At 45.9% G+C, this 25,624-nt stretch overlaps 1 protein-coding gene across 2 annotated transcripts in view; it reads right to left on the bottom strand.

The window, feature by feature from the left end:
* The window catches only part of Xrcc2 (X-ray repair cross complementing 2), a 58,327-nt gene that overhangs the window by 16,333 nt on the left and 16,370 nt on the right, over nucleotides 1-25,624 (bottom strand). The window contains exon 1 of one of the 2 annotated variants that reach the window (XM_055612855.1): nucleotides 7,234-7,316. The exons of the other annotated variant lie outside the window; for it this stretch is intronic. The gene's annotated coding sequence lies outside the window, so the exon portion shown is untranslated. Of the gene's footprint in view, nucleotides 1-7,233; nucleotides 7,317-25,624 lie in introns of those variants that run through there. 2 annotated transcript variants of the gene reach the window in all.

The following is a 25,624-nucleotide window of genomic DNA, read 5'->3' as shown; positions in this document are numbered from 1 at the left end:
TCTATCTATCTATCTATCTATCTATCTATCTATCTATCTATCTATCTATCTATCTATCTATCTATCTATCATCTATCTATCTACCTACCTATCTATCCATCCATTTATTTATTTATTTTATCTATCCATTTATTTATTTATTTAATCTATCTATCCATCCATCCATCCATCTATCTATCTACCTATCTATCTATCGAAACGGGCTTCCTATGTAGCCCCAATTCTCCTGGAACTCGCGCTGTAGACCAGGTTGGCCTCGAACTCATAAAAATCCTCCTGCCTCTGCCTCTGGAGTGCTGGGATTAAAGGCCTGCTGCGCCACTCCCTGTGCCTACTTGTTTTAAACAAACTTTTATTTTTGATTTTTCAAGACAGGGTTTCTCTGTATAAGAGCCTTCGCTGTCCTGGACTTCCTTTGTAGACCAGGCTGTCCTTGAACTCCCTACCTCTGCCTCCCTGAGTGATGGGATTAAAGGCCGGCTGAAACTATTGAACTATTAAAATAAAATTTCCTGCCATGGTGGGGTACGCTTGGTTAGTCTTAGAAATAATAGGGCAAAAGTTTACTGATTTGGGCTGTTGGTTCCTTGTAGTCCCAACAAATTGTGAGTCTGAAGGGGGATGGTCGTTTGAGCACAGGAGACCACCCTGGGTACCGCGGCGGACCGGACCAAAAGGAAAATTAACACCTTTACTGAGCAAGCAAGCTTTTTTATGTCTTGTTCTTGAGGCAAAAGACTGGGGCTGGCTGTGTTATTTATATGTAATTAACTGGGGTTAGGGACGAGAAATGTATATTGAATTGAAAAGAACTGTGGAAATATACTGAGCCTGTGAATTTATCAAGCTCTTGGTTAGTTTATTATTATTTGTTTCTTCTTCTTCCTCCTCTTCTTTTTTTTTAAGAGTGCTAGAAAAACAGGCCAGCACACCTCTGTATGTATGTCCAGGTATCAACAGCTTTGGTGCATGCTAGGTAAGCATTCTTCCGGTTGAACTATATTCCCTGGTCCATTTTGTTAAGTTCTTGGGCCAAGGAGGGAGTGGAGGGTACAATTTTATTACTATTGCCGGTCAAATGCTCATCAATTAAACAATATAGAATATTTATATTTTTGTATATCTACGACTACAAGTCTTATGTACACAGTACACATGAATGTAATGTCTGTACAAGACAGACTTTTTACCATACATCAGATTTGAACTTTTCTAGAAGTACGTCACAGGAGACACACTTGAATATAGTTTACAACTTAGTAAGTCAGTTACTGGAACGCTTCTGAAAATTCACTTTTCCAGCAGGAGTGTAGGTTGTTTCCTTGTGAAAAAGTGTGAGGTTGGCTCTATGTCATTTTTCTGTCTCTTGTCATATTCTTGAAGCTTTGTAATTAACTGCTTATCTGTGCTGGCTAGTTTTGTGACACAAACTAGAATTACCTGAAAGGAAGGAACCTCAACTGAGAAAATGCCTCATAAGATCTGGTTGTAAGGCATTTCTTTTTCTTTCTTTCTTTTTTTTTTTCAGTTTCAGTTTTTTGAGACAGGCTTTGTCTGTGTAGTTCTGGCTGTCCTGAAACTCATTCTGTAAACCAGGTTGTCCTCAAACTCGAGATCTGCCTGCCTCTGTCTCCCAAGTGTTGGGATTAAAGGTGTGTACTGCTACACCACATGGCTAGGACATTTCTTAATTAGTGGTCAGTGGGGGTGTGCCAACCCGCTGTGGTGCCATCCTGGGCTAGAAGTTTTGGGCACTAAAAGCAGGCTGAGCCAGGTAGGGTGGTGCGTGCTTGTAATCTCAGCACTCTGGGAGGCAGAGGCAGGTGGATCTCTGTGAGTTAAGTCCAACCTGGTCCTCAAAGCGAGTCCAGGAGAGTCAAGGCCACTCAGAGAAACCCTGAGTTGAAAAACAACAACTGAAAAAGAAAAGAAAAGAAAAGAAAAGAAAGAAAGTCTGAGCAAGCCATGATCAGCAAGCCAGTAAACAGCACTCCTCCGTGGCCTCTGCCTGAGTCCTACCTCCAGATTCCTGCCCTGCTTGAGTTGGGCAGGAACTTTGATGATGGACTGCTATATGGAACTGTAAAACAAACCCTTTCCTCCCCGACTTGATTTTGGTCGTGGTGCTCTGTCACAGCAGTAGGACCCCTGAGACATGAGAGTGCTTTGTAAATGCCAGTTGCCATCCCAAGACCTCTAGATCCACTAACCAGCCATTCCTTAGTCCTGGGGAGCAGGTACTGTTGCTTTAGCTCCTGTTGCTTTACGGTGGTACTCTAATGGGTTGACAGAAAAATGTCCAGAAAAACATAAAACCTGAGGTAAATACCACATCTACAAACAGCTGCTTCGAAAGCCTCGATGTGAAGGAGTTTTTTTTTTCCCCTAATATACATAAGAAACCTCTCTCTCTCTCTCTCTCTCTCTCTCTCTCTCTCTCTCTGTGTGTGTGTGTGTGTGTGTGTGTGTGTGTGTGTGTTTGCATATTGAAAGTCTAATAGCTAGGCATGGTAGCACATATATGTAATCCAAGCATTTGGTTGGAAGTTTGAGGAGAAAAAAAAGAAAAAAGAAAACATCCTGGACAATATTACCAAACACTTGCTAAATTTTTTTTAAAAAGGAAGCCAAGGAGATGGTTGAGAGGTAAGGGCACTTGCTGCTGAGGCTGATGACCTGAGTTCAGTGCCAGGGCTCACCTAGTGAAAGGAGAGAACCAGTTCCGCAAGTTGTCCTCAGACCTCCATAGGCATGCTATGGCACACACACACACACACACATACATACATATACACACATAAATACATACACACATACATTCATATATATGCAAACAAATAAGTGTAAAAATCATTTTAGAAGGAAGGGAAGGAAGGAGAAGGAAGAAAAAGACTCTCTTTTTAAAAATACGTTAAATTGTATTTGTATGACTGTTTGAGTGCATGTAGGTCTCTGCACCACATGAATGCCTGGTGTTCACAGAGGCTACAAAAGGGCATTTGACCCCCTTGGAGCTAGATCTAGAGATGGTTATAAGCCACCATGTGGGTGCTGGGAAGTGATCCCCAGTCTTCTGGAAGAGCAACATTCAGTCTTAACCACTGAGCCATCTTTCCAGACCTAAAAGGCCATTCTTGATCCATTCTACATGCAGAGCAGGGAGTTAAGAAAGACCTAAAATATTAGGCTAATACAGTGTGTGGCCGAAGTTATTTCACCTGAGAACTGCCCATTGCATGTGTCATCCGTAACATCTCATTCATCATACTGTCCCCTTGCACATCTTTTCTCCTCTCTCGAGCCTTGTAAGGACACTGGTGTTCATATGGCAGCAAAATTATATCATACTTTCCTCAGACTGTATCCCCAGAGCTAGGCCACGTGTGACTGTTTAGCTCTGGCCATGAACATCAAGATGACAAGCCAGCTTCTGCAATAGAAAAGCCCAGATCTTACATTTCATCTGTCCCTCAGTTTTCATTACAGGCCTATGGAATAGCACAGGCTTATCGTTTTCTTAGTCATCGCTAAAGCTGCTCCATAAGTAAAGTGGCTTAGTGGCAAGTGACAGAAGATGCTGCTTTTATTTATTTTAACAATAAATGTGCTGGGACATGGCTTGGCACTTAAGGGCACAGGCTGCTCTTCCAGAGAACCTGGGTTTCATTCCCAGCATTGACATGGCAGCTCACAACTGTAAGTCTAGTTCCAGTGAAAGGGTTAACTTTGTAACCTGTATGTCTTCTAAAGCCTATAGTTTTGAGTTTTAGGTTCAGGTTAAGCTAAAGCCTCTTAGTACCTTTCCAGAGAATGGAAAAATGTGATCCTATCTATGAGGACAGATAGAAAAAAAGGCAAGCAAGCAATGACCTTCACTCAGCAAAAAGAAAAACTCCTGTCTTTGAGATAGCATTTCTTAGCAACAAACCTAGACTTCTTCTGAGTAGCTTTTGACCTCCAGCCAAAAGTCTGTAGCCCCTAATCTTCAAGAATGAGCTAACCACCCCCACTTTCAATTGCAGCTGCATCCACACTTGGCAGGACTGGCCAAGCTTGAGCACCTAAGACTAACCAATTATCTTACTTTATAGCTTCCTCGTCCAATCCTAAATTGCCAAGACTGCAACTTCAAATCTCCCGCAATTTTTCTTTTAAAAACCTAAAGGCCTTTGTCTCCCAGGGCCACTCTTTGCTGACTGGCAGGGGTGACCCCATTGCGCAATGGTTAATAAACCTCTTGCTTTTGCAATGAGTCTTGATCTGGGGGAGTTTCTGGGAAGGGCACGATCTTGAACTCCTGAGCTGTGAGACCCCAGGTCTTACACCAGGAAGCTCCTACAGCCTCTTCTGGGCTCTGTGAGCACCATGTACATGGGGCACAGACACTCACACAGGCAAAACATCCACACACATATAATTTTTAAAAATAAACAGTGGGATTTGCTGAGTCACATAAAGGTAAGTCCAGAAAAAGACAGGCTTAGAGTTAGTTAATGAGAAGCTCAGTTAAGACAAACAGGGCCACATAGCAAGATCCTGACTCAGAAAACTAAACAAAGCAAAATGGCAACAATCAGTATACATTCTTAGCACAGGCCTTTGCCCCTTGAGTCACCTGGAAGCAAGTCAATGCGTTAGGAGGCCCAGGGGTCAGCAGTGAGGTAGACCAAAGTTCTGTGGGTTTGGTTTTGAGACAGGGTCTTACCAGTAGCCCAGGGTGGCCCCAGACTTGCCATGATCCTGGTGTCACTGCCTCCTGGGAAGTGATCCCCAGTCCTCCTGGGTAGAGACACCAGGAACACACCCAACGAGACCTGAGTGCTCCTCGGTGCTGACCTTCTCTGAGCTATAGTGTTGTCACAACATAAACTGTAAAAACAAGCCATTGAAGTGGCTTAGGGGGAAAAACGCCTGCAGTGCAAGCCGGAGGACCTGAGTTCAATCCCCAGAAACCACATAAAAATGGAGAGAGAGCCAGCTCCACAAAGTTGTGCTGTCTGAAGGATGGGATGCCCACAGTTCAAACACAGGATACTTTTTACATTAAAAAGTAGAAACTTTGGATACCCTGCAGGAAGGGTGGAGACGAAAGGCAAAATATCTGGCCCGTGATTCATGTCAAAAATGGTGACTATCATCTAGTCCAAATGCCTCACTTTACAGAGGAGAAAACAAAGGCCATATTAGTTACTTTTTTTTCCCAGAGCTGAGGACAGAACCCAGTGCCTTGCACTTGCTAAGTGAGTGCTCTACCACTGAGCTACCTTAGTTACCTTTCTATTGTTAGGCTAGAACACCATGGCCAGGAAAACATAGGAGAAAGAGTCTTCTTGAGCTCCTGATTTCAGAGTGCTATAGCCCATAATGCTGGAACAAAGCCATGGCAGCAGAAGCAGGAAGCTGAGGGCCCACATCTTGAATATAAGCAAGAAGCAGAGAGAGTAGGCTGGAAACGAGGAGGCTTGCTTTCTTTTCTTTTTTTGCTTTCTTTCCTTCTCTTTCTTTCTTTCTTTCTTTCTTTCTTTCTTTCTTTCTTTCTTTTCTTTTGCTGTGTGTATAAATGTTTTGGTGTGTGTATGTATGTTTTGCCTGTGTGCATGTATGTACACTGCACCTGTGCCTGATGGATCCCTGGAACTAGGGTTACGGATGTTTGTGAGCCACCATAATGGTTGGTAAGAATCACACCTGGATCCTCTGCAAAAGCAACAAGTGCTCTTAACATGTGAGGCTTTTAAACCCAAAAGCCCAACTTCAGCAATGTGCTTTCTCCATTGAGGCTACCTCTGCTAAACCTCTCCAAACTGAGAACCAAGTGTTCAGCTGCTAGAGCCTATGGGAGACATTCTCATCAAACCACCACAAGGGCTTCAGTGTTCCAGGAGTCTGTCACCTGGCCCAGGTCTGCAGAGGGACAGCTGAGCTGCTAGCAAGCCTTCTGTCCCTGGCTCATTCCAGGACCACGCTGCTCCTACAGCACCGCTCTTCTTGGTCTGACTGCTACGAACCTTACAGATGCAAATATCCTCAGGGGGGAAAAGTCTCCAAAGTTGTCAGTGTTTATTTCCTTGAATCAAAGATTCCTTCCATAATTTTTTTTTTTTTTGAGACAGGGTTTCTCTGTTGTAGCCCTGACACCTCCTGGAACTCCCTCTGTAGAGCAGGGTAGCCTCAAACTCTTCTGTGCCAACTCCCAAGTGCCTCGATTAAAGGTGTGCACTACCACACTTGGCTTTTCCTCTCATCAAATTTAGAAGATACAGACAAAATATTTAAATTTCACACCTAGGTCTGGCAAGATAAAATAGCCAATAAAGGCATCTTCCACCCAAACTGAGAACCTGAGTGGGACCCCCAGGTCCCACAAGGTGGGAAGAAAGGACAAGCTCCTCAAAGTTACCTTCTGACCACTTGTGAACTGTGGCTTGGGTGCACACGCCCTGCACACATATCCAAGCCCACTGTGGAATGAGAGAATTGACCCTTAAAATTTGTCCTCTGACCTCCATGCACTTGTACTCTCTCAACCTTAGTTACTTTTCTATTGTTATGACAAAACAGCTCGACCGAGACAACTCATAAGAGAAAGCGTTTACTGAGTTTACAGATTAAGAGGGTTAGAGTCCATGATGGCAGAGCAAAGATATGGTGACATGAACAGCTGAGAGCTCACATCTTGATCCTCAAGCAGTAGGCAGGAAGCACACTGGGAATGACCTGGGTTTTTTGAAACCTCCAAGCCCATTCCCAGTGACACACCTCCTCCAACAAGGCCATACCTCCTAATCTACCAAACAGTTACACCAACTAGGGACCAAATATTTAAACAAAAGAGCCTAGGGGGACCACTCTCATTCAAATCACCTTCCCCTTTCTTTCCCTCTCTGTCTCTTTGTCTCTCTCTCTCTCTCTCTCTCTCTCTCTCACACACACACACACACACACACACAATATGTATTAGACCTTTTATGTGAGCAAAAACAAGCTAAAAGGAAATATAGAGTGTGACAAGATGGCTCAGCTGGTGAAGGCACCTGCCGCCCAGCCTGAAGACCTAGGTTTAATCATCGAGCCCCCACAGTGGAGGGAGAGAACCAACCAAGACTCCTGCAAGGTGTCCTCTCACTTCCACATGCTTGCTGAAGCAAGCACACCCAGACAGACAATGAATAAATAAATGTAATTTAAAAAGTTAAAATCAAATGCCCACAAATTGTTGATTGGCCTGCTTACTGTTTTGTGGTGACTGCACAGCTGAAGATGATGCTAGCCCTCTCTGTAGAAGGCAGACGGAGGCTTGGAGCTGAAAAAGAGAAGCAGCATTCATTGTTCAGTAAAACAAATGCTCACGAGAGCATGCTGCTGCCCTAGGACTGAGAACTGAGACCAGCAGCTGCGACCACACCCTCATCACACTCAGGATAAAGGGTGTGGCTTCGTCAGAGTGAGTCTGGAGTCTGAGAAAGAAGTCAGCACCACGGAGGCCCTGAGGCAATTAGGCCACCTCTGAAACTGATGGACAAGCTCAGCAGCGTCTGAGCCTCAGTGCTCACACGAGCAGCCAACTAGGTATGGCAGGGCAGGCATCTGTAGTCCTGGACTTGGGAGGTCAAGGCAGGAGGGTGCAGGGGTTCATCCTTGGCTATACACTGTGAAGAGCCTGTCTACAAAGAACAACCTCCCCCAAACCACAACCAAACCCTCGGGAGGCTGGCTTATTGGGTGGGGCCCTTCCTGAAGAACTGAATTCGATCTCTGAAGCCCACACCCATGTCCACACATAAACAAACAATACACACACACACACACACACACACACACACACACACACACACACGTATGTTTTGTTTTTAATCTATGCATGATAAATACACATGTTATAGGGTACAGTGTGATGTGCCAATAGATGCATACAATGTCAAAAAACCACTCAGGCTGGGCACCAGAGGGCTCACCTTTCATCTCAGTATTCGTGAAGCAGAGGCAGCCGGATCTCTGTGAGTACTGTGCCAGCTGGGCCTACTTCGTAAGATCCCAAACAAAGACAAAACCAAACAAAGAACCCTCAACGCACACATACACTGCCCTTTATCTGGATACTTGCATCTGCTATAACTGGGCCTGAAGGTTGATGAACAACCTGGCTCCCTGTGAGCTAAAGTCTCATTTCCTGTTTAACAATTTACTGGCAGGCCCTCAGAACCGTGATTCAGGATTTTTTTTTTTTTTTGACATTACGATGTATGTGTATAATAAAGAGGAAAGCCAGTCTTCAGTGATTTACAGACTATACCAGAAGTGTGCAAAAGGAGCTCAGAGCATCTTCTGGTTATAATAGGAAATGAAGTGCTTGAAGCAAAACAAAACAAAAATCCCAAACACCAAAGCTTCTCAGTGAGGGAGTATATAGCAAAGGTACACAAGAGCCAATTGACATGGCCCCAAATGGCAGAGCTTGGATGACTTAATCAGCATGAGTGTGCTGGATTATGGCCCAAAGGGGAAAATAAATATACATGATATCATACTGATAATAATTGCCTGAATAAATGAATTATTGGGGTGATAGACAAGTCATCACACAGAGGGCCTTTAGATAGTGCATGTAGATTCTCAACAGTGAGTGCTCATCACCAGGTTCACAGCAGTAAACTATCCTGATGTGTGAATCTTCAATAAGATGGCATGGGGATTCGGCCTAATCTCCATGGGCTCCTTCTCCATACCCATGACCCCAACCTAATCGTGAGAAAATGCTTCAGACAAATTCCAGGGGAGAGCCATGCTACCAAACACCTGACCGTGCTGTGAAAACTCTCTGTAAAGGGAAATCTGGACAGAAATACTCCTGTAACCCCAGCAATCACCACTTGGTGACCCTTGAACCAACTCTAAGCTACATTGCAAGTATCAGACCAGTCTGAACAAAACCTATATCAAAACAAACACAAACAAAAACAAACAAAAAAAAAATAGAGAAGGGCTTTGCATGCATCACAGCCAAGAGAAGATTGTAACACAATTTGACATGATTTCCTGGTTAGGAGCCTAACAGACATGGAACCATTAGGAGAAACTCAAGGGACTCAGAATAAAGAACAGACTTCAATGACAATAATGAGGTCGGCGTGGCAGTGCACACAGGGGGCTGAGGCAGGGGCCTCGTCAGCCTGTACTGCACTGTGAGACTTTGCCTCAAGAAAAAAAAAAAGTATTAAGAGTTGTGTATGAAATGCGACAAATATAGCACACAAAGATGTCAATATATAAAATTGGGTGCCTAATATCTGGGAATGCTTTGTGCTGTTTTCTAAGTTTTTCTTTGAATAAAAATTGTTTTTGTTTATTTATTTATTTATTATTAATTAAAAAAAGATTTGTTTATGTATGTATTTTATGTGAATGAGTGCTCTAGTTGCATGTATGGCTACAGGCCAGAAGAGAGCATCAGAAAGAAGAGGGCATCAGATCTCATTACAGATAGTTGTGAGCCACCATGTGGTTGCTGGGAACTGAACTCAGAACCTCTGGAAGAGCAGCCAGTGCTTTTAACTGCTGAGTCTCTCCAGCACCTTTATTTTTAATTTTTATCCTTTATTTTTATTTTATCTGTATGGATATTTTGCCTTTATGTACATATGTGCACCATGAGGCCAGAAGAGGACATGAAAACCCCTGGGGCTGCCATGTAGGTGCTAGGATTAGAACCCAGGTCCTTTGCAAGAGCAGCTGATGCTTTTAACCACTGAGCCATCTCTGCAGCCCCATAAAACTGCTCTTTGTAAAGTTTATCAGGAAGTTCTGGGTTTGCTTGAGATCCTAACTTAATAAGGTAGACGAGCACTTGGGGGTTTTTGTCAACAGCAACCTTGGGCTTACATTGCATTCGCTCCCGAGTGTGCTAACATGTACACACATGTACATCACACATGTATGAAAAATAAAGTTTATTTTAATGTATGCACATAAGCAGCACTGTAATTCTAGCACTGGTGATGCAGGGATAAGAGAAGACAGGTTATCCACGGCCACATAACAAGTTGAAGGTCAACCTGTGCCTTGAAAAGCCAAGAATAAAAACAAAGGACCTGGGTGTGGTGACACTCACCTGTAGTCCCAGAACTTGAGTAGTAACTGACAGGAGGATCAGTAGTGCAAGGTTATCCGTGGATGTGTAATGATTTTGTGGCCCGCCTGGGCAACATGAGAGGCTGTCTGAAAATATGAAAGATGACTCAGTGCCTAACACCGCATACTGCTTTTGCAGAGGACTTGAGTTCAGTTCCCAGCACCCACGTGGGGCAGCTCACAACTGCCTGAAACTCCAGCTTCATTTATTAAAATAAAAAAATAAAGCTTTAAAAATACCCAATGGAACAAAAGATAACAACCCCTCCTCAAGTATGCATATAAACATAGGAAGTTTAAAGTTATAAGGATGCTATTTATAGTGGTAATTTGGTGTGTTTTTCATCCTTTTTATTAAACAGAAGTCGGGCGCACATGTGACCACAGCGTGTTTATGGCTGTGTTGGAGACTCCTGATGATGCTTCTGCGAAATAACTAAAGACTTCAGTCCACACAAATTATAAAATCTTTATGCATTACACATTTTAACCACCGGTGGCAAAGGACTATTCTCCGTCTTGTTTGGAAACCTCATAACGGAATCAGGAAGCTCATTTTTACTCGTTTGACTCACTTTAGACTTGAAAGTTTGTAGTTCCTGCTAGTCTCCCCCCACCTCTTGTCAAGTTGAAATAGATAACTTCTCTCCTTGTTTGATCTTAGCATTTGTGATGGGTAAATAATTGATCAGCACAGGAATTCTGGCAATATATTTCGCTTCTGCTCAGCACAACACTGTTTTTAAATGTCCTCAGGCATCAGCCCAGAACGCTCGCCTTTGGCTGTCAGCTGCAACCTGAGAGGTGAAGCTACGGCGCTGCATTAGGATCACGAGAGTCGCACACCACGCGAGCAGTGACAGCTGTCAGTTTCACCCCTGCTTAAAGAGGTGGTCTACTTTGTGTTTTCAAAAAAATCCCACATACGTATCTCTCGTAAAACCGTAATCTCTTTCAGGACAAAACCTTCCCAATTTCAACAGAATCCAACTAGGAACAGAACCTTCAAAATTAAGTTGAAAAATACAATTTAAATATTCAAATTTTGTTGCAGGCTCAAGGGGGTAAATCAGTTGCGTGCACAAAGCATGAGAACCTAAGTTCGAATCCTCAGGACCACTATAAAGCCAGGCGTGGTAGTGCCCAGTCTATAATCCTACGGAGAGAAGAATCTCCAGAAACTCCTGGGCCAGCTAGCCTGGTGCACACGCGTGAATACCAGGAGAGAGCCTGTCTCAAAATGATGTAAATAACGAAGATCAGCACCAGCGGTTGTCTGTCGGCTGACCACCACCCACGTACCAGGGCTCAGGTGGCCAAACTCTCACACACAGACACATGCACATATGTGTTATACCCCGTTCTCGAGCCCCCAAAAGATCTATAGGAGTCGACTCCGTTGCAAAACACATGAGGTTCTTTTTATTGTAAATTACAAGCTGCAGCTTGGGCCCACACCCCCCACCGCCGAAGCGGTGGAAGCGGAGCGCGCGCGCCCAGGTTAGTTGGGTGATTTATAGATTCTGGTCCATCCCAGCATGCCCAAGGCAGGGGCGATTCCTGCCTGGCAAGCATCTATTGGTCAAAATGCTACACTTTGAATCGATTGGCTATAGGAAGGTTCCCAGACTATTAATGACCAAGTGTCCCTCCCTAGGCAGATAGCCCAGTTTCCTAGCAACTGTATCTCTAGTGGGTGGGGAAAGAATGCAGTGAGGTAGTTCTCCCCCTCAGGGCATTACTAACTTTTTACCGCACCTACTCTAGGTCTTAACGACTTTATCCTTTGGTCTCTCATATGCACATACCATACCTACACATATACATGAGATAAATAATGCATACATACATATAATTTTATTGTGAGCTGGGTGTGGTGAAATACTGCCTGTAATGCCAGCATTTTGAAGGTGGGAGCAAGAATATCCACGTCAGGGTTGTTCAAAGCTAAAATGAGTTCAAAGCCAGCTTGTGTTGCATGGGACCTTCTTATGACCCCCCACACACCAAAAATAAATGAATGTAAACCAAAACAACGAAAAATCAAATTGGGGTAAAAATATTTAACATGAGATCTAGCCTGTTAATATAATGTAACATACTGTTCAGCATTAACTACTGGGACAGCGTTACACAGCCGCTCTTTGGAATTTATCTTGCACAATCGAGACTTCATACTTATTAATTAAAAACTTCCTACTTCACTTATATCCAGCCCTTCGAAGCCACCGTTCTATTTTGATTCTGGAGTATTTTAGATGCCTCATTTTATCAGTTACTTGTCTTGTTGATGTGACAAATACCTGGCAAAAGAAACCTAAGGAAGGGAGTATTTATTCAGAATTACGGTTCCAGAGTACAGTCTGTCATGACAGACAAGGAAGAAGGACAAGAGCTTTAGGGAACTGGTCACATTGTACCCTAAGTCAGGAAGCAGAGGGACATGAATGCTGGTGCCCCCTGCACCTTCCCCTTTTATTCAGTTCAGGATCCCAGCCCATGGAATAGAGCCACCTAAATTTATGGTGAGTCTTCACACTTCAGCTAACCTAATCTAGAAAATCCCTACTGATATTCCTGGAGACCGGTAAACAGGCCTCAAATGCAATAAAAAAAATTAGTTGGTTGTCCCCATAACCTTCATGCCACCATGTCTGCTTGTGGGCACAACTTGCCTGGCAGGCTGGTTTTAGCATTCACTGTTTGCTATTGGATAGTAGCATTGATGACTACCCCAGTGGCCTTCATAGCCCCTTCCAACAAAAGCTGCCAAGAAGGGAGGCAGTTTTCACGTCATGTCCAGTTTGGTTTGTCTGTGTCCTGCATTCAAGATGTTTTATGTCTTCAACAGTAGGCTCTTACCATGGAGTTCTTGTAGACAACCATGAACAACAGCCTATGGTTTGGGTACATTTGGGCCCTCCTCAACCAATAGCTCATAGAGAGGTATCCCACACCCTGGCACTGGGATTTTTAGCTGCTAGCACATGTCTTCTGAAGAGCTTACCTTGTAACATTCAGATTTGTTCATAAAGGCACACACCGCATGGCGATCTCTCAATGATGGACTGTACACACAGTGTATACCATGTGGCCTAGTGGTGGGGAAAACTGTTCCATAATGGTTTGTCTGAGTGCTCTGCTACAGCAGCGCAACAAAAGTGTCTAATGATACCTCAGAACATAGCCCACTGTTAGTGTAGGCTTCTCTGTGTCTATGAAAGAACAAATGAAACTTTCCTTCCGACTCACGGAGAACTGGAACAAAAGTAAGAATTGCTGGAGGTGCGTCTGTTCACAGTTACCCATGAGTCAATGCAGCTTCCTTTATAAGCCTCTCCCAGGAGCAAAACAGCTTCTTTGACAGCACATTCCCCCAGGTACGTCTGGTGCTCTCTTGGTTTCGTCACCTAGGCTTTCCAGCAGGAGTTCCCTCAGGACCTGTGCCCAGCTTCCTCACTGAGGGATGTGCCCTGGCCTCTCTTCTGGTGCCCTGCTGAGGGTGCAGCTTGTCTGGGCCTAGAGGTGATGCAGAACACTCTGGAGTCAAGTGTACAGACTGTCTCAGTCACTGTTCGATTGCTGTGAAGAGGCACCGTGACCACACAGCTCTCATAAAAAAGCATTTGATCGGGACTGGCTTACAGTTTCAGAAGCTTAGTCCATTACCGTCACAGTACGGAACATGGTGGCACAGGCAGACATGGTGTTGGAGAGGAGCTGAGAGTTCTACATCTGGATCAGCAGGCAGCAGGAAGACAGACATTCTCTGGACCGGACATGGCTTTTGAAACCTCAAAGTCCACCTCCCCCCCCCCCCCCCAGTGACACACTTCCTCCAACAAGGCCACACTTCCTAATCTTCTTAATCCTTTCGAATAGTGCTGCTCCCTGGTGGCTAAGCATTCAAATATTTGTTCCATAGGGACCGAATTCGAACAACCACACAGGTGTAGGGGTGAATGTCTCAGCCATGCTGTGGACACATTTTCCTTAGAGAAGGCTGGAGGCCCTCTGAGCTACACACACAGCATCCTGGTCCATGTCTGTCCCAGAACTCCCCTCCCTCACAGTGACTGCCATACCTGAGCCATGTCCCCATCTCTGAAACTACTCTGTACATTGTAGGGATGCTGTAGTAACTGTATTTATTTTAACTGACCTCACTGAATCAGTCAGGCTGCAAATGACTGACTGACCCACCCAGGGTCCGGCAGAGCTTCTTTGCTCTGTAAGGTTACCTCTCTGTCCCTGTGTGGGGATGGGCCATAGACCATAGATTCAAGGATGGAGTGAGGAAAGTGGCCTTGTGCCTGGAAAAGAAGATCAAGTCTTTGGAAAGTTTCAGAAACCAGAATCTTAGGCCATACCATACCTGAGGAGGCCTAACAACCACTCTCCTGATGCTCTTTTTACTCTCTGCTTTCAAGGCAGCATTTATTATTTAGCAGTTGCTCAACACGCCAGGCTCTGGGCTGCACTGTTCTTTCTTGTGTGCGTTTAAACCTTCACTCTGAGATGTGGAAACTTTCCACAGTTTTGAGGGGGTCTTCTTTGTTATTCTGAATCTTGAAGAATAGTAACTACAAAGTTCTGTGCTGTACTTAGGGATTTCTCTCAGCTGTCTTACTGCTTGGAAATACTGGCTGTGGTAGTTTGAATGAGAAATGCTCCCCCCCCCCCCCCCCGTCTTTAAATTCATGCATTTGAACCCCTGGGCCCTTGGTGGCACTGTCTGAAGAGATATCCTCCCTGGACGAAGTAGTCACTCAGGGCAGGCCAGGTTTGAGAGCCTGTAGCTTTACCTCTCATGCAGTCTCTCTCCACTGCCCCTCTGCTCCCACTCCTGCCATGCCTCCCCAGCCTTTATGGAGTCTCACTCTGGAACCATAAGCCAAAATAAATGATTTTTTCCAGAAGTTGCTTTTGGTCGTGTTGTTTTACCACAGCAACAGAGAGAGTAACTAATGTACTTGCTCTGCTTTTATTGTTGTTGTCAGAAGCACAAGGGCAATTTTATTAGCATTTAAAAGAAAAAGCTCAGGGCAAGTGAGCAGTAAAACCTCAGCTGCTATGCTGAGGAGGACAGTGGAGTAGAGAAAGGAAAAAGCCATGCAATTTAAATTGGCACAGAGGTCGGACACATGGTGAACAAGCCGCCACATGACAGGGAGGGAAGCTTTAGAGAGAAAATAAGGAAGCCTGGATTGTTGGGGAAAGAGCACAAAGTGTTAAGGAGAGCACACTTGAAAAGGTGACAGAAGAAACATTGTGTTTTTCTGAGTGACTCAGAGGCTGGCTTGGGACTCCCTATGTGGTCGAATTTGGTCTTTAACTGACAACTGAGGCTGTGTCTCTGCCTCCAGAGTGCTGGATGACAGGCCTACCCAGTCGTAACCAGTTTTTATCTGCTTTGCTCCAAACAGGGTTTGCTCCCTCGGAACAAACCCTAAAGGTTGCTGGCCACCTTGGAGGTGCTGGGGGGTGGGGCCTTTGCAATGTGTTTGGCTTGGTCGAGGGCTCAGTGGCTCCTTGCTGGGCTGCATCAGATGCTGGGAAGTGGATTGTTGTAAAGTGAGGTCACTCTATGTTGGAGAACCTCTGCCTGGCCTTCTGCTTTTCTGCTATGCATGGTGCAGCACGCAGCCTTGACAAAGTGGCTGTCCTGTCTTGGGAGTCCAGCATCTAGAGCCAGGAACTAAATGGGCTTCTTTCCTCTCTGAGTGATGGGGGATCTGATATTCTTAAGGTCAGAGACCATGGCTTAGTCACTGCAGTGGTGAGGTCCCCAGCTGCTGGTGGTGTGTGAGCGGCTGGGGTGGTTAGAAGGTTTGGCCTTGCTGGAGGAAGTGTATCACTGGAAGTGGGCTTGAGAGTTTCTAGCCTCACCCCACTTCCTGTTCACTCGCTCTGCTTTGTGCCTGAGATGTGATCTTTCAGCTTCTCGCTCATTCCACCATGCCTGCCACTTGTTGACATGCTTTCTCACCATGACAGACTCGCTCTCTTTTTTTTTAAATATTTTTTGTTAATTTAGTCTCTCATATATTACACCTCAGCAGCAGTTTCCTATCCCTTCTCTCCTCCCAGTCCCTCACCTCCTCCTTTCTCCTCATCCACTCCTCCTCAATTTCCCTTCAGAAAAGGGCAGGCCTCCAGGGATAGCAACCAAACATGGCCTATCAAGTTGCAACAAGACTAGGCACCTCCCCTCATATTAAGGCTGAACTAGAAAACCCAGTAGGAGAAAAAGGGTCCCAAAAGCAGGTAAAAGCATCAGAAAGAGTTCCCACTCCCTCTGTTAGGAGCTCCACAAAAACACCAAGGTACACAACTGTAACATATATGTAGAGGGCCTAGGTTACACTGCAGACTCCCTGATGGTTGGTTCAGTCTCTGTGAGCCTCTGTGAGTTCAGGTTAGTTGATTCTGTGGGTTTTCTTGTGGTGTGTTTGACCCCTCTGGCCCCTACAATCCTTCCGGCCACTCTTCCTCAGGATCCACTGAGTTCTGCCCAATGTTTGGCTGTGGGTCTCTACATGTGATGGACTCTTATCCCTCTGGAACTGTAAGCCAAAATAAATTCTTTATTCCATACGTTGCTTTTGGTCATGGTGTTTTATCACAGCAACAAAAAAGTGACCTCATACGTACTGCAGTTGGTGGCAGAGTGGGCTGCTGCTCTGAGGAGCCTGACCTTGCTGCCTTTTGGAGGAATGTGGAAGACTTTGGAACTGGGGGCTAGAAAAGTGGCTAAGTGCTGTAAGCGAAAGAGCCCAGAAGACAGTTGTGCTGAGATTCACATCAACGCTGGAAGCCCAGCTTATGAGGCTTCAGAGGGGAACAAAGACAATTTCAGCAACTGGGCTAGAGGCCATTTCTGTGATGTCAGCAAATAATCTGGCTTTGTTTTCATACCACCATGCCAAATGAACGGGCATAAAACATTGCTTATAGATTCCCTTGCTATGCCACAGGGCAATGGTTTCCTTCTTTTCTGTGATATCAGCCGTTTTCCAGTCCTCTATGGCTAGAGAGAAATGGCATGCCATTGGAGATGTCTTCCAAGGGCCTTTGTTCGAATGCTGCCTTCCATTCCTTCTGCTTTTGGGGAGGACTCCGTAGGGAAACTCTTCATCAATGCAGGCATGTAGTACAGTCAGGATTCCAATGACTGAGACTGAGGACTGTTACTGAGCTTTGTGCGTCAAGCACTACAACCCGCCTCTTTCCCCCTGAATCCCCTGCCTCGCAGTGTCTTGCATGTAAGGATGTATAGTAAATACTGGTTAAAGGCCTGGGGGATGGCTCAGCAGGTGCAGCCTGCAACCTGAAAGCCTGGCAACCCGAGTTCGATCCCTGGAACCTACGTAAAGGTAGAAGGAGAGAACAGACTCCACAGAGTTGTTCTTTGACCTCCAGAGGTGAGCGGTGGCTTGTGCACCCATACATGCATAATAATAAATAAATTAAACATTGAGTGAATAAATAAAGGCTTAAAATTTTCAGGGTTCTTCTCACTGTAGGTCTACTCACAAGGCTGTGAAAATGTCCCCTCAGTTTTTTGACCTTTGGTTCATCTCAGTAGGAAGACACCCTGGGAAAACAGTGACCCTGAAGTCAGACATGACATTGCTTTCATGGTTTGTACCCCAGACTTCAGTGTTGCTATTCTGTGTGCACATGCTTGTGCAGGCCTGAGGTCAGCTTCCGGTGTCTTCCTCGGTCACCATTGATCTTGTTTTTTTTTTAAACAAGGTTTCTCACTTAGCCTGGAACTCTCCAATTAGGCTAGGCTAGCTGGCGAGTGAGTTTCAGGGATGGCATGCCTGCCCGTTTTCCCAGCACTGGGAATAGCATGCTCGGTACTTTGTGGGGGAGGGGGGAGTTGGGATCTAAGGCAGGTCCTCAAGTTTGTGCGGCAGGCACTTTATCACCTCAGCCATCTCCCCGCTTAGCCCTGTAATTTTTTACTATGTTATATTTCCCTCCAATACCTTCAAAAAATTTCCTTCCATTTTGTTGTTTTTCCAATTGTTCCTACTTACAGGGTGGCTCTGCCACTTTCAGGAGTTGTGTAACTCAGGCCCTATTAAATTTTTATTCCTTTAAGAAAAGCACGGTAAACAAGATGTAGGCTTTTAGAAAGAGTAATGCTACTTTCTGTTTATTTTTTATTTATTGGCAAAGATGTTGTTAAAGTACTTTCTAAATGACTGAGAAGTGAGGCAGATGGCCAGTGAGGATAAAGGGAAAGGATGGGCGATCCGCAAACTGCACAGTTAACCCTGAACAATGGAGATGAAAGGAACACTCAGCAGATTAGGTCGGGCATCCGCTCCCGTGGAAGGGCAATACCATTTTCACCATTATGTGTTGTTGGTTCCCTGAAGCAAATTTCTCTTTATGCAGAGAATAAAGTAATCAGGCGCCTCATCAGGTAGGATGGAGTTTGTCTTTCACGTCTTTCACTTCTTCCACGTCCTGGGGTTGTGGACCATCTGCCATAGCAGGAGTGTGGGCAAGACCAGGCTGAGAGTGCAAAGAAGGCAGGCAACACGGAGAAGTCCTAGAGCAGTGGTTCTCAACCCGTGGGTAAAGCAACCCTTTAGGGTGGACAGACCCTTTCATAGGGGTCGCTAAAGACCGTTGGAAAACACAGGTAGTTACAGTTATGAGGTGGAACCACAACATGAGGAATTGTACTAGAAGGCTGCAGTATTAGGAAGGCTGAAAACCACTGGTGGGATGTCATGAGCACAGTAAAAACAAAATGCCTTTTAGACATGTAAGGATAGCTTATCCAGGACCTCACTACCCCCCTGGCTGCTCCTGACAACCAGAACTCAGTGACATCACTCAAGATAACCAGACACAGTCCTAGTGTGTCATGACACCCGCTGGACAGTATATGAGCAGAGGCCAAGAGCAATGCTCTGCTCTGCACATCTGGAGAGATGCCGCTTTGATCTGCCCTGTGCCCTGTGAGTGTCCCCCAGCATCCGGACCCTCAATCAGAGACTGCTGTCAGAGACTGGACCTGACCTTCAGCTAAGATGCGTCACACAGCTGAGCAGCCTTGGGGAAATAGGTTTAGGACTGTGATTAGAAATTTAGAGTGTGAACCTTATGTGATGACTCTCAGCATAATGAAATACAACTTGTTATACTACGTGGATCTACCTTCTTGCTCACAACTTGGGATTACTCAGTTGGTAAAACACTTGCCTTGTGAGTACCAAGACCCGAGTTTGATCTTCAGAGCAAACTTGCCAAAAACAAAGCAGAGCCCAGCCAGGCACGGAGGCATGTGGCTCTAATCCCAGTGATGGAGAAACAATGACAGGAGAGCTTCTGGGGCTTGCTGGCTAGGCAGTTGGACCTAATTGGTTAGCTCCAGGGCAATGGGAGACTTTCTCAATGGGGTGGGGGGGGTCGACTCCATTCCTGAGGACACCGTTGAGACCTCCATCCAGATAAACCTGCATTCACATGCCTGACTGCTAGAGATGAGTCAGGGATCCAGACTGAACACTGCTGTGTGCCTGGGCCAGGGTGAGCCAGCCAGAGTGGGTACCTCCAGGGGTCTCAAAGACCCCTGCTGGTAGTTTAGCAGGTTATAGCACCCAAAAGAGGCTAGCCCGCTGGGCAGGGCAACAGTAGCTGGAAGGTTTGAGAAGATACTGCAACTGGGGCATTCTGCTTTCTCTCTCTTTTTTTTTCTTGTTTAGGGCTGGCTGCATTTTGGAGGTGACTAGTCCACAGGAATGCAAGGGCTGAGCAGTTCACACTGGGTTCTGTGGGCAGAAGGGGAAGCACACCTCCCCGCTGCAACCAAGCCTACTGGGTATTTCCTCAGGGTTACCCTACTTCTCTGCCTCGGCTGGCAGCTTCTTCAGGGCAGGGAGAAGGCTTGTTGAAAATATCTCCCAGGGACAGGGGTGGGACGTGAACATGATCAAGCTATGCTGAATGAGACTCTCAAAATAGTAATAAAAATATTTTTAAAACAATAAAACTATCCTCCACTGTGCTGATTTGAAAGCTAAAAGAGATTAATGCACACACAGACACACGCACACACACTCGCACACATACGCCCATGCCTGCGCACGAGCACAGATGCACAAGTAGACCTCTGACGGAAGAAGGTACACGCCACTCGGCAGCATCTCTGCGTCCAAGGAGGCTGAGTGTTCCTGGCAAAACACTCCTCTCCACTGACTGGCAAGACCGCTGGTGAGGTCAGGCGTTCCTTTTACCTCACCTTATTGTGCATTAAAATAACCACCAACGCCTGGTGTGGTGGCTCGGGGCTGTAGCTCAGAACTCTGGAGGCTGAGGCAGGAGGATTGGGAGTTTCAGACCATGGTGAGTTAGTTACACAGAGGACATTCCTGAGGACACTGTGAGTGTCCCCCAGGATCCGGACCCTCAATCAGAGACTGCTGTCAGAGACTGGACCTGACCTTCAGCTAAGATGCATCACACACTCAAAACACAAAACAAAACAACAAAACCCCTTCAAAAGGAGGAGAGAGGGGCGGGGCAGCGTGGGGAAGCTGGGGAGGGGAAGGGTGTCAGCAGAGTGGGAGGAGGACGAGAGACTCTAACACCAGTGTAACAAGCTGGGTGCCCTGCAAATGTGGAAACCTCAGCTCTGAGGGGGCAGAGACAGAAAGGTGGCCGGGGCTTGCTGTTTTTCTGTTTACTGAGAAGACACCTCCCTACCGCCTCACATCCCTGGGTTCAGAGACACGCTCTGCAGAGAGCAATAGGGGACATCCAGCACAGAGAGGTGTGTACCCCTGCTCGTTCGGGGCACACACACACACACACACACACACACACACACACACACACACACTCACGCAGACACAAATGTCCACATACAGTTTTACTGTAAAATAAAAAAGACCCAGAAAACAAAGTAAACCAAGTCTGGTGATGTAACTCAGTGGCCAGAGTGTTTGCCTGGCATATGCAAGTCCCTGGGGTTGAAACTCAATCCTGAAAAACACAGAACTACATTAAATCTTTCTCTATATGAACTATTAACTGGAAGTCAAGGAACTACCAAAATTAATTAGGCTTTCTTCTTCAGAGTGCTGCAAATGCAGCTGCTTGGAGATTTATATTCATCAAATAATTTGTGTTTTGACATAAGGATCAAAGCAGAATAACTCAAGGATGAGAGAACAATTTATTAAAATGCATGTAGGAGGCAGGAGAGGTGGCTCAGTGCTTTAGAGCACCTCGAAGAGGCCCGGAGTTTGCTTTCCAGCATTCCCGGCAGGCCACTGCCCTGGAACTCCAGCTCTTCCGGCTTCTTCGGGCATTGCGCTCCCAAGCACATATACACACATAAACAGTAAAACGAAACAAAAATCCCAAACAAGCAAACAAATGAACAAACGCCTGAGCTGCAGCCATTGGGTGTGTTCTAGAATCGCCTCTTGTTGGTTCTCGACTCCTTTGAGCCTTGGTTTCCTCACAACATCACACTGGTATTTAGCAAGCATCTCCCACATGCCTGTTGCTATGATAAAGGCTATGCACAGGTGATCTGCGTCACCTACACATTAACCCCACTTTAGAGATGTGGGACAGACTTGGAGAGGACTGCCAAGCTGTCCAACAGCGCACAGCCCTGAGTGAACGAGTTAGAATTCTGATGCAAATGCCCTGAGCTTCACATCTTCAAATGTGCTGGGTTTGTCATTTTAGCTACTCCTCTCCTCTCCTGACCTCAAACTCAAGGGCAGCCTCCTGCCTCAGCCTCTGAAGTGCTGGGATTTCAGGTAGCTCTAACTCAGACAGAAAAATGGAGATTTACCCAAGGTCCCTGGAACTGCCCGAAATGCCATGGGTACCACCGTGTAGGGCAGCTGGGTTATTCCTGTCTGGAGAGGTCTCCGCCTCCCCCACCTGGAGATCCTGTGGCATGGACTGACATTCATTCATGTTACTTTCTCAAATACAGCACCTTGGAGTTGTCTGTGTGCACAAATGTGTTCTCCTCATATCCCTCATAGCCTGCCGACTACAGGGGCTAGTGTAGCTCTTCTCTGCCCATCGTAGGGTGTCTCTAGAAGACCTGGCTTTCTCCAAAATCGAGACCCAAAGGTCTGGTGGCACAGAACTGCTCCTGAGATCTGCACTAAGTTCAGATGGAAGGACCCGGTGAGCACCGTCCTTGAGAGCTCCCTTCGTTTTCACTCCTGCTTTCTTTTTTACCAGAAAAGGAAAGCTGCTGAACCCCAGTCCAAAGGACTCAAACAGAAGAGCCTGGCCTACCATCTAGTCAAAGCCAGTGACCAAGGTTGTGTTGCCCTTGCATCAATCAGTCAGTCAATCAATTACAGCCCTGAAGCTTTTCTTCAGCCACACACTGGCCTGACTTTTAGTCTGTTTTGTGACCAGAATTTGACCCTGGGCTTGATGGTTATGTGATGGCAATTAGAAGTCTCCTTCTCTTTTACTGCTTTTCCTAAAGCTAATGAATGTATGGGCAATAAGAAGTGTCCCTTTCACGCTTCCCCTGGGCCTTAAGAACAGACAACTGGCCAACACTGCCTCCTAGTGTCTCAGGTAGATGCTGCCCAGAAGGGCACACGTGAAGTTCTGGCTGTTCGGGTTCCAGTGCTTAGGGATAAGTACGTACCCTCCATGCAAATCTATAGATTTAAAAGTTAAATCATCAAATAGGTGCCATGATCCCAAGCAATGACTGACTGACTTTTCATAACCAGGGTTAAAATCAAGTGCCAGAAGCCCGTCGGGGTAGCGTGCACCTATAGCGTCAGCACTGGCAAGGGCAGAGGCGGGAGCATCTCTGTGAGTTCGAGGCCAGCCTGGTCTACACAGTGAGTCCAGGACGCCAAGGCTGCACAGAGAAATCCTGTCTCAAAAAAAAAAAAAAAAAAATCAGGTGCCAGAGCTCATCACCTTCCACCAGCCTGGATGCAGGAGTGGGAGACCAAGAGGGGAAGAGACACTCCTCAGGAAAGCGTCTCTTTAAAATGTCACGTGTGCCCCTGAATGCTTCTGAGGACTGCACCAGGATCTAAGGGGCTGGTCTGCGTTTATACAATTTATGTGGGGGTGGGGACAAGGAGGGTGCTGGGGACGTAGCTCAGTTGCTGAAGTGCTTGCTTGGCATACTTGGAGTATCGGGTTCCATCATCACATCACAAATCTGCTGTGGGGGTGCACACCTGTAAACCCTGCACGTGGAAGCAGGAGGATCAGAGGCTCAAGGCTGTCCTCAAGCTCAGGGTCATCCTCACCAAATGGCTACTTTGAGATACATGAAGTCTTATCCGCTGATGAGTGAATGAGGAAAGAAGAGATATTTTTTGTTTGTTTGTCGGGTGGAGATGTTTTGACTATTCTGAGTGGACTGTTCTGACAAGTTGCAAATCCAGCCTGCTTTTATCTCCTGAGTGAAAGCATGCATGCCCTAGCTGGACCAGACATCTTGTAAGTGGAGCTGTCTTTAGGGCCCTGTGGTTCGATGTACAGTGTCTTACATCAGGAACTCTCAACCTGTGGGTGGAGACCCCGTTGGGTGTCAAATATCAGGTACCCTGCATATCAGATGTTTACATTAAGATTCATAGCAGCAGCAAAATTACAGTTACAGAGTAGCAACAAAATGCTTTTATGGTTGGGGGGGCGGGGTCACCACAACATGAAGAGCTGTATTAAAGGTCACAGCATCAGGAAGGTTGAGAGCTGCTGTCTCAACGGGGTCACACTTGGCTGAAGACAGCTTTCTTTCTTTCTTTTTTTTTTTTTTAAGAATTTTTATTATTTATACAGTGTTCTGCCTGCATGTGTGCCTGCAGGTCAGAAGAGGGTAGCAGATCTCATTATAGATGGTTTTGAGCCACCATGTGGTTGCTGGGAATTGAATTCAGGACCTTCGGAAGAGCAGCCAGTACTCTTAACCTCTGAGCCATCTCACCAGACCGGAAGACAGCTTCCTTGAGATCCATCATGGATCTTTGTTTTGCCCTGAGACTGCAGTAAGTCATGTGGCTGGTCCTTTGGTGACAGAATTTGCCACCTTTTCCCTCTTCTCTTTGGTCTGTTTCCTCCCACAGTCCGAGTTTGTTGCTGTATTAGGCATTGAGCCTGGCTGGAACCCGAGTGTGGGAGGGAGACAGAAGAGAGGTGAAGGTGGCAGTTCAGATGCCTCTTTCGCTCTCGCCACAGTGCCTGAGACCAGGCCTGTGTACTACCTTGTGAGATCCTCCTGCTTCGGGCCCCATCAGTTATGAAAAAAATTACTTATGTATTTATTTGGGGATGGCTGTTGGTACGTGTGCCTCAGTAAGTCTGTGAAGATCAGAGGGCAGTCTTCGGGAGTCTCTCTATCCATTCCTTCCACCATGTGCATTCATTCCATGGGTGGGAACAGCCAAGCCATTCCGCCAGCTCCCAATTTTATTCTTGCTGCTAGATGTATCTGTTTTATTATTTATTTTGGCCCCTCAGCTGAAGCATGTCCCCTTCACTCCTTTTTCTACCAAAGCACGTCCCTTGCAGTGGGCATGATTTCTGTCTTTGGTCTCTTATCTAGTTCCCTACTTGCTTCTTTAAATAGCATGTCCTCAGCCCAAGCTGAAACATGCCATCCCTCCATCTCCTTGAGTCTAAGATTTCTCTATCCACATGCACAAGCTGAAAAACAAGGCTGTCACTGTGTCTTGTTTCTTTTTGCTACAGTGTAGGCCATCTTAAAAGCATCCTTCATGGGTACATGAGCTATGGCTCAGTGGTTAAGAGTTCTGGCTTCCCTTCCAGAGGACCTGGGATTGATTCCAGCACCTTCATAGTGGCTCACAAACATCTATAACTCCAGCTCCTCAGTTTCTAATGCCCTTGTCTGATCTCTGAGGTCACTGCACACAAATGATTCACAGACACAAAATAAAACTAAATAAACCTTTGAAAAAAAAATCCTTTGTGAATCTATTCTGTTACAGAGCTCACAGCACAGTTTTTGTGGACTCATGTCTCCTCTTGAGACAGGGTCTCATGTAGCCCAAGCTGCTTAGAACTTGCTAGGCAGCAAAGACTGAGTTTGAATTTGCTGTCTTTCCTGTCTCCTTTCACGTGCTGGGCTAACAGATGTGCACCACCACATCTGGTTTATGTGGTACTGGAGCTCACACTCAGGGTGTTGTGTAGGCTAGGCAAGCACTCTGCCAACCGAGTGGCACCCCGAGCCCAGATCATTGCTATTGCTAACCTTCGCCTTCCTGAAGAATGGCTCCTGAACCCACCATCAGATTAAAAAAAAAAAAAAATCACAGTGTTTGGTCTTCCCCTCCTCAGCCCATTATGCTTTTTTCATGGAACCCTCCTTGAAAGGGAACAGGACCTGGGAGAGTGTGAATGCTTGGCTGGTGGATTTCACAAGTTTTTCCATATAGCTAAACACACACACACACACACACACACACACACACACACACACACACACACA

The sequence above is a fragment of the Psammomys obesus genome, unplaced genomic scaffold, assembly GCF_907164565.1.
Source record: "Psammomys obesus unplaced genomic scaffold, mPsaObe1.curated_primary_1811, whole genome shotgun sequence".
NCBI lineage: Eukaryota > Metazoa > Chordata > Mammalia > Rodentia > Muridae > Psammomys > Psammomys obesus.
Note: the sequence above shows the minus strand (reverse complement) of the source record. Positions and strands in the feature narration are given on the sequence as shown.